Source organism: Monopterus albus, unplaced genomic scaffold, assembly GCF_001952655.1.
Source record: "Monopterus albus unplaced genomic scaffold, M_albus_1.0 scaffold360.1, whole genome shotgun sequence".
In the NCBI taxonomy this organism is placed as follows: domain Eukaryota; kingdom Metazoa; phylum Chordata; class Actinopteri; order Synbranchiformes; family Synbranchidae; genus Monopterus; species Monopterus albus.
Window position 1 is genome coordinate 158095 of NW_018128240.1, and position 15528 is coordinate 173622.

General features: G+C 40.4%; 1 protein-coding gene across 4 annotated transcripts in view; it reads right to left on the bottom strand.

Moving 5' to 3' along the window:
- sap30l (sap30-like) overlaps positions 1-15528 on the bottom strand; it is a 79156-nt gene that overhangs the window by 17076 nt on the left and 46552 nt on the right. The window lies entirely within an intron of this gene.

The window sequence follows — 15528 nt, forward strand, 5'->3', positions numbered from 1 at the left end:
TGTACAGTATGACAGCACCAAGTGTACTTGTGCAAAGGGTTTTCAAAAACTCAGTGGCCAAATCAAAGCAATTTTCCCCCACATGTTCTGTACCTCCTCTCTGGCTAAAGAATGAATATCCAAAATGATACAAATGGCACAAAAATACTCAACAGAAGACACTTCTGACAGCCCATGCTTTTTGTTCTCGCTGGAGCTCCTGGTTAAATACAAATTCAGCGTCTGTACAGCGCTGAGCTGCCAATGGAAAATTAGATTAAGTTTCTGGAGGTTTAGTGAGAAAAGTGTGAAAGTCAGTTACAATGAGAGGTTCAGTCAGTCATTTATAAAAAGCCAAATATTGCATTTCATCACTGGAGAGAAAGCAAAGTGGGAATAAAAGATCTAAGGAGAGAAAATAAGAGAGAACAAACATTTAAAGACTTCGTTGGAGATTGGTTCCTCTCTGAGGTCCTCTCACTGAGAGCAGAAGCTGCTCTTTGTGCCTGTCAAGGATCCCTCTGGGTCAGAGGGCCAAGGCCACAATACAGTAAAAGTTTGGACTGTGAGTAACCCGATCTGCAAGTGTTTTGCAAGACAAGCAAAAATTTTGATTTGATAAACGAGCGAGGTTGGTTACAAGAATACATTGTATTAAAGTAGCATGTTATAATCCAGAGAGCGAGGGTCACCGCTCACAGTGTGCCCTTTGAATCACTGGTCAATCTTTATCTACCAAGTCATCATAGAGAAACTCCCACCATGCCTTTGCAAACTCAGTCACAAATCATATCTTCCACATAGAGACACTTACTGACTGTCCACAATGCCCGACAACAGGGAACAGTCTTCAAAGGGATTTTAAATTAATAAAAATTGGTACCTTTGTCAAAATTTAAGATGATGGCAAATACACTGTTGTGTGGTTCCTCTTCCTCTTGTTGTTTTAGTAAAACTGACTTTTAAAAAAAATCTCTTACTGATGTTTTAACTTATTGATGTTTTGACTAATAACTGTTATTTTTCACAAATACTGCAGAGTTTTTATATTGTAGTATGCTTTTGCACAAGGTTTTTATTATTGCTGTAGAACACTGTGTGTATTGTTTCCATTTACACACTGTCTGCACAGCATATTGTCCTTGCCTATAACATTTCATGCTGCTGTCTTGCCAGGACACCCTAGTAAAAGAGGCTGAAAACCTCAAGGGACCTTCTTTGGTTAAACAAAGGTGAAATACATAATAAGGTTAAATAAATTTTCTAAAAGACCTGTGATGGTATGACCAGTAATTTTGCATTTGCATTTAAATCTGGCCCTCTTGACAAAAAAAAAATCCCCTGTCAGCTAACTTAGTTTGTTTTAATCGTTTGTGCTGAGGTCAGTTTTCTGTGGTGCATGTGGTCTCTTAATAAAGTCACAGCCAGGAAGATGCTTTAAAACACTCAGATGACAGAGTTATTAACATTCATCATCCCAGATATCTGTCACTGCCCTCTCCTGGCAGACAGCATCAGATTCTCCATGGGTACCCTAAGCTCTGAGGAACTCAGACCCAACTGAGGAGACAACTGCGTTTTAAGGTGAGAGAGGGAGAGAGAAAGAGATCTCTGAACTATCTCATGTGTGAGTGTGTGTGTGTTTGTTTGTCTCTAGGTGTCAGCGACCTGTCCAGGGTGGACCCCGCCTATCACTCAATGTCAGCTGGGACTGGCTCCAGCCCCCCATCACCCTATTCAGGATAAGCGTATAGATAACAGATGGATGGATCCCTACTGGAAAGTGGAGCATTCAGCAGCTCAAGACTTGGTGGACACCGCAACACGTGCATTCATCAGTGCCCAGGAACAGGACTCTTAAATACATGCTAGTGTCGCTCTGTCAGCTGGATGGATTAATACACAACTGTACAGCTAGGTAACATGTTTTACAGCCATAAAATTCAGCCAAAACTTTCATATACTGCCATTTTTACTATGCCAACAAATATGCAGAATTGTCTGTCTAGTGCTGAAGACACCTAAACACACACACACACACACACACACACACACACACACAGGTCTTGACTGATTAAAACTTGTGAGCTGCAGTTTTGTAAGCATCAGCTTTCACGTGGAAAGGCCATTAACTGGCTAAGTTAAAGTTAATTAAGAGTGAATCAGTCAGGTTACATTGTTTTTTAGCGCTGCTTCAACACTAAATTTCCATCACCTTTGAGACGCTGTGAGGCTCATCAGTTAGTGATTGCTGGGCTGATGGAAACAACCCAGTCTCGCTATGTGGTACCTCTGACGTCCCATCAGTGTGTTTGTGCTGCACTATGAATATTAACAGAGGAGAAGAGTGGAACAGCCTTATGATGGCGGTGATTTGTTTGCTGGTTAGAGAGAGAAAACCTCCCCTTCAAGAGTCTAAAGTGGTTGATTATACAGCAGAAAGCCTGTTCTTGACTCTAAATGCAGATACAACAATGATACATATGATGGTTACTGATGTTATACATGGTCTACACCTGAAAAACAGATCTCAGTTTGACAGACAAATATTCAGTTTCTGCTTCACTTCAGCTACACAATGCACAGGCAAGGCCATGGCTTTCAGTTTACATTAAAAAAACCTCTAGCACCGGAAGGATGGAAAGGAGGAAACAGTGTGACACTGTTATAAAGCCACTAAGTCCAGAAAGAAGACTTTAAAGGTCTGCTCATGCTTTGCACGTGTGTGTCCATTACAGTCCAGTGACATAAACCTTGTCATCTTCCCAGGCTTGTGAGGGTCCGCATGGACTCCTGCAGATGTCCGTGCGCAAGCCAAAGATCTGTGTCCATGTGGACTATTCGCACAACAATTAGCCCTGACTGCACATGTACCACAATGCTTGGAAAATGTTGGCGTAGGCAGACAGAAGACAGATCCTTGGTTTGAAGTATGAATAGCGATGTGTGCGTGTCCCTTGTCCATGTCTGTGTCCACATGAGGGTATGTGACTTGGCCTGGGCAAAATTTAGACAAAATGGCAGTAGATAGTAAACCTAAACCTAGAGTTTTTGTGTGATGAGATCTGATTCCTTGTTAGTCCTGCATCTGGGCAGCAGCCAGCTGGCACACAGCCACTGTGTACAAAATGCCCACCTCTGTCTTTCTTTCTGTTGACATTCTAGCAATATGAAAGGGAATTCAAACGACACAAGCCATCTGTCATGCGAAAACTAATGACAGTACTTGTGTTGGCGCCTGCATGCTAAGAAAACCTGTTATTAGGCTGAGACACAAATTTTGCTGGTCAACTAACATTTAAAGTTTGATAAAAGCAGCGGTCGTTGCTAGGCTAATACATCTGAGAGCATCAGACCACACAGGTGCATGACTTTGAGTGCACTCCCTGTAGTTGGACAGGTTGAGGCCGAGCACAACCCTCCGTGAGCATTAGGACTAATGTGGTAATTTGACAGAGAGCAACTGAACGTTCCACTGCAGCGCTGGGTTAATGTAGTGTCCAGTTTTATTTTCTGGTTATTAGCGCTGAATGATTACGACAGCTTTTCTGGGAGTTAAATTCCCACTGCTATTTGTTCTCTGCTGCAGTGTGAAACCCTTCACACAGAGAGAGAGTTTGTCCTGTTTCTGTATGTCACCAGACTTTATCCCCATTTCTCACTTTCTTCTTGCTGTTTTCTAATCTCTGCTGCTTTCATTTAAAATGCCACAGTCCAGGCACAGGGGAACAAAGAGAGGAGCACCAAGAAGGTGCCAACTAGGAGCTACGAGCAGTTAACACTGACATGTACATTAGCTATTAAAGTAATTAAGTACATTTACTCATGTACTGCACTGACGTTTCTGTACTTTACTGGAGTATTTTCAGTTTCTGCTATACTTCGACTTCAAGACAAATATACTTTTTACTCCACTGCATTTATTTGATAACATGGAGGAGAGCAGATCTGACAAAAAGATCTGAGCTGAGCATTAACAAAACCACATGAACAGTTTGGTTTGTGCCTCTTACCATGATACAGTTTACAAAATTCTAATTATAAAATATTCTTTTTATGTATAAACACTGAGACTTGTGTTAGACTAACCCTAACCTTAATTCTAATATTGCCCTTAGCAATATTAGGATGGAATGTGGTCCCCACAAGTATAGCTGAGTAAACCCACACGCAGTACACTGTAATTTACCTTCCCGATTCTCTTTTGGCTCTTCAGCAGCAGCATAAATCAGTGCTCTAACAGCTCTGTAATTATAAATAAACATAGCTAATCTGCCGCAATAAACATTTATGCAGCTTGTTTTTATCTATTCAAGGAAATTCGCTTTTCCCCAAACCTTTTATAATAAAGTATACCCCTGAAATGAGTCATTAAAAGTAGTTAATTTCCGCTGCTAATGGAACAACACCTTCATTGGGGTTTGACCAATAAATCAGCATTTGTTTTATTGACCTCTAATATGGTTTTGTCATGTGTTTAAAATCAGTTTTTTAAAACATAGCTGTTCACTAAGAACTAAGTTCACTTATATCCATGGAAAAGCAGCAACAATTGTTTTTACAAACAAAGATTTAAGAGACTGGATTTAGGAAAAATTCTAGTGGGAAATGTTGGTAATTTTTCCTGATTCCAGTCAGTTGTATCTGTAGCCTGAGCAGATACCTGTACACTCCAGTACACTGAGCAGCAGCAGTGCTGTCAGAACCTCAAGATTTAGTTACCTTCTCACCTAAACCTTTCTCCAGTCCAGGCTGGATGGAAATCCATGGCTAAAGCAAAACGTCAGATGTAGAAGTTGCCAGACCTGCAGCACTTTACACAGGATGCAAAGTTGTGTGACTGAAAGCTAACTTTTGCTTCCAGATTATTTGTTAATCAGTAGTGCTATATGGGATTTTTCAGCTTCTTCAACTCTCCCTCAGAATAATTAGGTGTTTAAAGCAGGCTTTATTATCCTTTGATTCTAATGCTAAGAAATAGTGATGCACCGAAATGAAAATTCTGGGCCGAAACCGAAACCGAAAATTTAGGATGCATTTGGCCGAAAACCGAAACGAAACCGAAAATGGCTTCTTTTAAAAACTTAAAATTTTTAAAACACGCTTACTCTATAATTGTGTATGTATGTGTGTGTGTGTATATATATATAAAATTACTTGAATTTGATGAATCTAAAATGAAAAACTAAAATATTTTTAACAATAAACAATACCAAATAATATTATTCAAGTTTTATGTAACATTCAATAACAGTTTTATGTAACACTCAAACATTTGTCTGCTTGGCAGTGTATAACTCGGCTCAATATGTTGTATGAGCCTACGAAATCCAATGTCCTCCACGACAGAAAACGGCTGGTCGTCTAAGGCAATGAATTCCGTTACTTTCTCAGTAATGCCACATGCTTTGGGACTATCATCTGCAAATTTCTTAGTCTTTTCAAAGAATGTGGCGACCGAGGGTATTTGTGATGTAGTTGGGACAATTTTAACCAATATTGTTTTGCGGTACTCCTCATATTCAATTGGATGTCGTGTTTTCAGGTGGTGTATCAAACCTGTTGTCGAAAAGTTCTTTGGCACCGTACCTCCTCTTGATATTTTCGCAGAACAAATGCATATTGCAACTTTGGTGTCCTCACCTGAAACTTCAAACACTTAATAAACGCAGATACTCAAACAGCTCCAGCTCTTCACTGGACACTTGTTTACTGTGACTCACCTCCATGTTTTCCCTGTGACTTACTGTATACATATAGTATACACACAGTGTGTCATTTTTACATTTTCTCCTTTGTGTGTTACATAAACCATATGTACACATACACTCACAGGCCACTTTATTAGGTACACCTGTACAAATAGAGATGTCTCTATATTTTCGTCCTCCCCAGCTACATACATGAAAGGGTCAGAATATTAGGGACACTTCTGACAATCCTGATAGGGGCATCAATCAAACAGCAGTAAAGTACATCTGATTATACTGTTCCAAACCTTTTGTCATGACACTCTTTGTAAGCCACACAACTATATTAACATCATCAAGTTCAGCCTGTAGAAACACTCAGGCACCAAAGTCCTCCTCAGACGGAGAAACAGCATCATCAACCGTCAGTCTTCTCTCCAAACCTGAGCCATCACTCTCCTCCCTCATTTCCTGACATGAGCTATCTGAGTCTTGGCGGCACTGAAGCCTCTTTCTCTTTGTCCCCTGCCACCTGTGAGCAGCCCATTTAAATTTAAAAGGGCCCAGAGGACTCTCAGTCTGCCCATGTAAGGCTCGCTGCTGCCCTGACCTGGATAATATGTGGCTCCTTAAATAACGGGTAATGAAACTTGCCACCTTGCCATTTAGCACTGATATCTCTCTGTCTTGCCGCTGTTGTGTTATTCTTCTACACTTCCCTCATTTTTAATTATCTATTTCAAATTTTTCCTGTTTCTGTCTCTTAGTCTGCCTCTATTGCTAAAACAGGAGTATGTTCATGAAGGGAATAATTTTCTCTCTCTCAGGCCTCTGTCTACCTTGCATCAAGCCACATATGATGATGATCCTGACCTGAGCCCAGCACAGTTCACTTTATGCAGTGAGGCCTGAAGAAATGCTCCACATGCTAAACAAGCCTATTGTTAACCATTATTAAAGATTGCATTTGGTACACATCTGCACTGTACCTAAAGTCCTGTACTGAAATGGTCTACTACAAATACCTGTACCTTTACACCCCTAGTGGATAGAGTTGTCATGCACTGAACTGGCTCAATTTTTAATAGACCTAGTACTTTAAATTAGACTAAGAAGCATGGATTCATTTAGATGTAAAAGTGAAATATTTACAAGTACAATTACACCTGTGTAGCCTGAAGTTTGACCTACGTGGCCAAACCCGACCAGAACCCAAAAATTATTTCTAAATCTCTGTCTGAACCCAACACAAACCCTCAGGTATCGATAGGACCTGTAGGGCTTGGCTCAGGTGCCCACCCCCTAGTCTACCTATGACACACACACATTTATACAGCAATCTTTGTGAGTACACTCATTCACACAATGCATTTCAAAACCCCTAACCCTACCCTTAAAAATCACAACTGCCTATTCCCAATCCTTAAAGGGTCCTTTTCCTTGTTTTTCTTGCCAAACAGCATCCGAAACCCCCTTCCTTCCCCTTTCTGATGTGGAACTAGGAGGCTGTGTCCAGCAGTTAATGGCGAGGTTACATAGGCAGGTTGTGAACTTCTCAAGTGCAACACCATGAGTGACTTCAAAGACAGACCATCCAAAAATGTGCACCAATTCATCCCATCTACCCCATTCTCTGATGGCAGTGCTCTTTGCTCCACCATCGACTTTGGCCACTTGAAGATGAGGCATGGCCTTTAGACATAGTGAGATGACATTTCATACGAATAAGTTAATCTCAGACATGCTGCAGCCTTTAGCTTTGTCCACTTGCAGGATGTCAAGCTCTACCAGCTCTTCTCAGAATGAAACAGGGCCTATCACAAAGCAAGGCCAGCCTGGTCCGGCTCTCTTTAAATGGTTAATGGTGCCTTTTTTTCTCAGCATTTTCCATTTCCAAACTTAATAATAATTGTGAAGGGTGTTTGTTTGCCTTCTTTCTCTGCCTCTTCCTGATCATGCATATTTCATGAACATACTACTCTTTTAGCATAAAATTATGATATATTTGCAAAACGAATAAAGAGAAGTGGTTTGATTACCCTAACTGAACTCAAAGTGGAGCTCTAAAGCTTTTTATTTAGAGAGGGTGGGGCTTTGTGTAGGGAGAGAGCCACTGTCTCTGACACTGTTCTTTTCATTTTTTAATGGATTTCTTAAAACATATCGGATATTTTGCAATAAATCCATCTTTAACACAGACTTCTAATAATAAGAAGAAACAACTGACCTGCTAAATGATTGGAGTGCAAATGTGAGCTCTGATAATTTGCTTGATGATTATGCTTGTGATTAATTTTGTTTAATTTTATGTACATTATTTGTTTGTAAGTGTGCTTGTTGGAGGGATTGGATGGTTGTGAGACAAAAACCTTGTTTCAAAATGCACTGGGTTTTACTGCAGAAACTTGAGAAGATTGTCTTCAGTACTACTGCAGACAACATGCATCATTTGTTTCTGTAATTCTATTCTAGAGTTCGCTGTGGTCGGGTTGAAGTCCTGTGAGAATCATCTTACACATGCCTTCTTCACATTATCAGTAGCAGAACTGATTTGCGAGCCATTGTATTCCAATAAAGAGAGCAAAGAGACTGAAACTACTTCTGTTTGGCATTCAAAGTTCAGCCTGTGTTGGAGGATAGGGATATAAATCTGTGGTACACTTGTGCTTTGTGCATTAGAAATTCTTAAAGTGCAGTCAGACCATACTTTGCCATGCAAAGTTTATTTAAGTGATGTTGCAAAAACCAAGTGGGAGAGCATATGGAATGGGAAGGAGTCATAAGTCCGACCCTGGTCGTATTAATGGTTGCTTCCAAAGTCTCTTTTATGAGTCCCCGTTTCCCTCACTTGTCTCTTCCTTGCATCTCAGTCCCACCCAGGTAAGATGTGAGGAAAAGATGCAAGGAGAAAATGTGAGGAAAAAGGACTTGAAAAACAGGTTTTCATAGACATGAAACATCCTTTCCTCCAACCCTTCATCTGGAGCACCTGATAACCAACCGATTTTGATAAAGGAGTGTGTCAGTCCATAAAAGACTTGCACAATAGATGGACTGTTGTATCTTTGCTTCTCGCTCCCCAGAGCTGATAAAAGAGTCATTCCGATCGAGTGAGGATCGAGGACTGAGGATCGACATCCGCCCTCAGCCACAGACCCACTTCCCCAGACCCTGCAGTATTTCCCCTCATTTGCTCCCCTGCATACAGTACATCTGGTTTCCACAGTCAGTTGTCAGGTTGTAGTGTTCCCAGGTGGGGTGCTGCATGTTCTGGACTTTCCTCTTGCCAACTACCTGGTTCCTGTTTTGTCTTTTGTTCCTTTATGTTCGCTGTACTTGTTCCTGACCCTACCTGCTTAGTCTTCACTGCCCTTCCAATTAAAGTAACTCGCCTGCACATGTATGCTTGCCTGTAATAATCCAATTATGTAATATCAGCTATGACCATTTCTTAGAATTATTATAATGTACATTTGTCATTTGACCAAGAACTTTTACTTGCTGATAATATTTGCATACTTTTACTTAAGTGCACTTAAAGCAGTGTTTTTACACTATTATTTTGACACTTTTACTCGGTAAGTAAAGCTTTATACTACTTCTTCTGTGATGTCTAATGAGCAGCTTGCCTTGATACTGTGAAACCACGCTGTGATAGTGAAGTACTCATTACTCATTTATATATATTTACATATTCATGAATCTTGGAATTCACAATAAGGTCAAACACCGGGCACGTTTTTAGGCCCTTTTCAGAGGGTTATTGAACTTTCTGAAAGTACTTTTGAAAGTATGCTTATGTCTTATCATAATGCTTTAACGTCTGCATGCGCAAGAATTTGTTTTGCATTTGATGTTCCAACAACTGCACAAAACAAATCTCGTCTTCTTCTTCTAGCTTTTCCTCCTGTTTTCACTACTTTATTTCTACACTCTTAATCCACCTCCTCCCATTTATCTCTCCTGCTTTCCTTTACCCATTCCACTTTTAAAAGCCACATATCTAATGCTGCCTCACTATATAATTTTACAGTGTGGTTGCAAAGCCCTGAGCAGATCCTTAATATCTCTTGTTGGTGCCTCAGTAGCTACCTACCCTGTGAGCTGTGTTTTGTGATTTGTGTATTCAGTGCCAGCACTGGCCTGAGTGAACTAAATCCCTTATGGTGAAAGAGAGACAGAGATGGGGAGCAAATGGGAGGAAGGGAAGTTAAATCCCTCCCAGACCAGCCTGTATCATCCTTGAAGAAGCTCTCTCAGCTGCTTTTTTGGAATAACATGGCCAACGTGGGAACAAGAGGGGGTTTCAAGTGGGCTTCACAAGACTATTTTAGAATATTTAGTCTTAAGTATTTTGAAATAATTTGCAGCTTCACTCACTGTTGCTATGTACAGGTGTGTGGGTAAAGTCTTTTTGTAAGATTAATCTGCTGTACTGTATTAAATTGATGCTAATTTAATTTTCACATGATAATTATTCACACTAATGCATCACATCAAGCACATCAACTAGGCTAGATTTATACACTAAACATATTTCAAGGGAATTTCAAGAGGGTGTTTGGTTTTTAGAAATGCATCAGATTAAATTAGAAAACTATTAAATGACTCACTGGTTTACTTTCCCAAGATGAATACCTCTTCAAGTTAATGTAAAGTGTCCATGTCATTATCAGGTCAGATAAATGTCAGTAAACCGTCCCTTGGCTGCCACTGACATTTTATACTGTAATTCACAGGAAATATTAGTCCTTTACAAGAATATGACCCACAACTGAAAGCCGAAACGTCCTGCTGGGAGAAGGAGGAAATTACCTTGACCCCCCTCAACTTTCGCATAGTGAAGTAGGCACATTACAAAGCAAAATCATGAGTAAAATGAACAGTAATGAAGTGATGCCAGTGCAAGTCAATCGCCCCCTGGTGGCTGGTTGCAGTACACGTCATACATCCTGCCTCCTCCATGCTAGTGGATGGGACATGAGCCAAGCTAAAAGTACAAATCAAATGTTTTTCCCAGAGGTGATTTCTATGGTCTTTGGTAGAGAGTATCACACCGATGTGTGTACAAATGGTCATGTTTCTGGTAAGGCTTTTTCTAATAAGTTACTTGATATAAAAAGGGATTTATTTCTGTTGATTTGACAGCTCTGATTGGCAGCCTGATGCTTTCACTCCAGTTCTGGTCGCTACTGGTCAGAATCTGGTTGTATTCATGATATTTTGGCTTTATTTTTGTATAGTGGAGTGAAGTGGTGACACCATGTCCATCGTATATACAGTCAATGATATGGACAGATTAAATGTGGACTGCATCTTTGCATACATACATTACTGTCACACACTGAGAATATATTACTCAATCTTTCTATTTTGGAGTTTGAAACCAGACACTGAATTTGTGAGCCTTGAGGGGGACACTGTCATCCAAATGTGGAATCATCAAATATTGTCTGGAAGCTGTGAGAAAGACGAGATACACATTATCAGGCTGAGTTATTGTGGAGCAGACACACAAGAGGCTGCAAACGATCTGCAGAACAATCTGAATCAATCCCTATATTGTGAATTGTTCTGCTCTTCGTTCCCAGTGAAATGACCTTCATCAGTGCAAATCCAATTTGAGTCACAAAGATTTTCATTACGTCTGATTGACACTGACGCCGCAGAGAGAGCAGCGCGGAACAGAGTGAGACACAGTGTAGTGACAATTTCATTTTGTGTATCCTGACATACTTTATTACTGGGGCTACCTTACTGCTTATGGCTGCACTGTATGTGCATCAGTCTGTATTACTGATGAAAGACGTGGTGTGGGTGGATGAAGAGGAGATCAACAGATGACGGCTGCTGTTATGTAGGAGGTGTGGACAACCTCCCACAAAGATGGGTCACAGTGAATAGTTTTAATTATCAATATGCAATAATAAAACCATTCTTTATTAGAATTACTGGTATCACTGGTTCATTCCCCACTGACAACTGCAGAGCCACCACACCCACATATCACAAAATGAGACCCACTGACATCAGCCAGGCTAAAGGCTGGAGGGAGGTCAGGACAGCTGGGTCAACAAAGCATTATGGTTTTGACACTGGACATTGCTGTTTGCACCTTGTCTCCTATGCCAACAGTTAAGATCATTTCTTTTAACCACAACCATGATCTTTCTCTAACTACAAAGTAAATCCATCCAATCATTAATAATAAAACTGTGACACCTGAAACTGGCTCTGACGATGGAAGTAGGTAGAAACATTTGTGCAACCAATAACCGAGCAGAATCAGTGTTTCCTCTGAGATGTGCCATGTTGCTGTTCGAGTAAGAAAATCACAGTGGCGGGCTGGTAGCACCAAAAATGGGTCTGAGTAGCAGGAGGCTCTATGAAATGAACTGCCGTGTCATTTCCTATGACATCATAAAAAAAGACAAATCCAAACAGTGTGTTAGAACAGGGGTTTTTATAAATGCGGAAAAAGGAAAACAGGCAGGGACTGCTCTTTTCTCATGTTTTGTCTGTCTCTACACACACTGGCAACCCATATGAATGTCAGAAAATACTCTAAAAGTTAATTGTGCATGTGTCCTCTAAAGTCTGTAACATCACTGACTGGAGCACCTGAGGCTATTTGTTATTTACTATGTCCCTTAGATTTGGTGCATTTGGTGTCGGCTGGAGTGCACAGCAGCATTCACCGCAAAGGTATTCACCAACAACCCCTCGCAACTTGTACCTAAATCAGTCATGGCAGACAAGTGCCATTGTCTGTGTGCTTCATACACTGAGATGGAAAGAACCCTGACTCAAAAACACAACTGAATTATTCTGAGAGCTTTCCCAGCTCCTCGGAGAAAGGAGAAGGGGCTGAGTCGTAGACGGGACTCTACATGCAGGACCAGTCAGGATAATGAAGAGCTCACTGAATAAGTCAGAAACATAAGCTAATGTTATTCTGAATATTGAATGAGGCCTCTGGCCTGCATACTGATACGTAGCTTTTTTTCTGTGAATGTTAAAGGTGTTTCATGCATTTCAGCCACCCCCATCTACATATGTGATGAGGATGAATCTCTAAAGATAATCAGTGATTTGCTGGTACATTTTTAAGGTTATTTTGAACAAACTGTCTCCATATCTCTTCCAATTAATTTCACGGGTCTCATCTTCTTTATATCACAAGATATACATTAGTTGTTCGTTCCCAGTGTTTGGACAGTAAGTAAGAATTCTTTTCTAGTGTAGCTGCTTGGAAAACTGTGTAAAAGGAAATCAAAGTAACAAATTTGGTATCATTGGCAAACTTTAAGAGGATTGTAACCGCACTTGCGTACGATCTTCTTCTTTGTCCTTGGCTTGATATTTTTACTGTTTATATGGTAACTTAAGGGGGATATTTACTAAACCTGTTGCAACTCACCGTCAAAAATGAAAAATATTGCAGCACCACCTTTTTTTCCTTTTAAAGCAGTGTATTTACCAACATTGATGATGTAAATGAGAACAGCTGCAGCTGTGTTCCGTATCCTTCAATCTGTGTTGAAGGCTGTTGCATGTGTGGACTAAGAGGAAGTGTAGAAGAAAGTCTATTGAAAGTGTATAGCGACTGAACTTAATATGGTTGAATAAATCAGCAAATAAATTCTGGAGCTGCAGTCACATCATCTCCTGCCAGTCGAATCATGGTTTGACCTGAAACCCTTTAAAAGTCCTTCACATTATCCTCTGGAGAGCGATGCGAGTTACAAACACCTTCTCCCTCCTCAAATATTCTTAACTAAGGTCCCACAAACAAACTGTTACACAAACACAGCATCCCATCAGTATTGACATGGCGGTTGTTGCTCCTGAGTACCTGACCCAACAGCTGCGGCCACAGCTGTCTGACTGACATTTTGCTTAATAATTTCATAATAATAGTGGTGCATAAGCAGATGTGAACCAGCTGCTGCCTCAGGGCCACTCCTCGCTCTTCCCTGGCATGTAGGACAGGATTTTTTTGGATATTGTGATATTTTCACTCCCAGCATTTGACTGATGCTCTTAGTCAAAGAGATCCACAATCAATGAAAACATGTCAGTTCACTTTAAGATGACATGTAGTTCGATCGATGGAGTTAAACCTGTAACCTTTTAGTCTGAGTGACATCAGTAGCTGCAGCTTCTTCAGCTGCCAAGGTTCACAGATTTCTGTTTAATCTTCACGATATGGAAACAGGCTGCCTTATGTTGCTTTATTTATTCTATTTAAAGGAACTGCCTTAAGCTGCACACACACACACACACACTCAGATACACAAACATTGTGCATATGGTACAGCTTCATTAAATTTGTGTTTTAATGGAGCCTGCTTTGTTCCAGATGTCACCCTAAAGATGTTTAAAGTGAACTCATAACTGCATCATTGATGAACTGCATGTTTCCACAGTTGAAATGCTGCAGCTCTGAGCTCTGACAGTTTAATTACTATAATCTAAAGACAAATTGTTGCTTAATCTCTGTCACGGTTTGTGGTGTGTGCTCACTGCCAGGGAGAAATGGTGTCGCTGCAAATCACACTAGGCCCCTCTGGCAGCTGTCCTTGACGGGGCTTTTTGATTTGCTGCGACTGGACCAGAGGCACTCATTCAAAAACTTGCTAATGGAGAAAAGTGAGAAGCGCCTGGGTGTTTCTCATCATGATTTACAGTGACACGCTCGTCCGTCTGCAAAGTCGCACACAACTTGTGAGGCTGTGTTTCCTCAGAAAGGAAAAAGAACAGCCTTACAGTTGCTGTAATTTTACTGAACAATAATGGTAAGTGCATGTGAATTTGTTTGAGAGTGGAGAAAAGACAGTTTTGCTGTGTAAAGTCTAGCCAGGGCTTTTTGATTTGATTGCAACACAAGGGATTTCATTCCAAAGCCCAAAGCGAGAAGCTGGACAAAATAGAAGCTACTGCACAGTTTATATTGTGGTGGCAACAAATTCAGCAAAGCTCTGGACATATAGTTGGAGCCAAAAATTGGACAATAAAATGATCATATTGAAGCGATGCACTAGAGGGATGTACAAAACCAGTCAAAGAAAAGCAATACAAGATAATGAAAAACATCCAAGAGGAGGGTTGAATTCATGCCAGCCGCTGCATTCTGACTGCAACTGACGTTCAAGGTTTCAAACTGAAATATTTTCCAGTACAAACCATCTCTAATTGAATCATCAACTATTGTAACTGAGCAATTATACAAGAGCCTCTCCAAACCAATCAGGTCATGTTTTGATAATTGAAATTTTCTCTTAAGAAGCAGCTAAATTAGCATGAATCAGCAGTCCAGACAGATGCAGTGTGGCTCCATAGCAATGGAAATACTTTGCTCCCGAGGAAAATACCTCAACAAATAGTGGATGAATTGCCATGAAATTTACTACAGACATTCATGGTCACCAGATGATGAGGCTGGCGGACGTTGTTGACCCCTGACTTTTTATCTAGCTCCACCATTAAGAAAACATTTTCACATAGCTAGTTATATACAGTATCTCAACTATTAAACTGATTCTAGTTTGGGCACCTTAACACCTAACCCCAAAAAGGCATAGGTTTTTACAGCATCTGAAGTAAGCAAGAGTCAGCTGCACATGCATGAGATCTCCGCATGCAGGAATGTAGGCCTACAGTGGAGCAAATAAGGATTTGATACACTGCCGATTTTTCAAGTTTTCCCACTTACAAAGAATGGACAGATCTGTAATTTTCATCATAAGTACACTTCAACTGTGAGAGACAGAATCTACAAAAAAAAAATCCAGAAAATCACATTGTTAGATTTTTAAATAATTTATTTCCATTTTATTGCATGAAATAAGTATTTGAT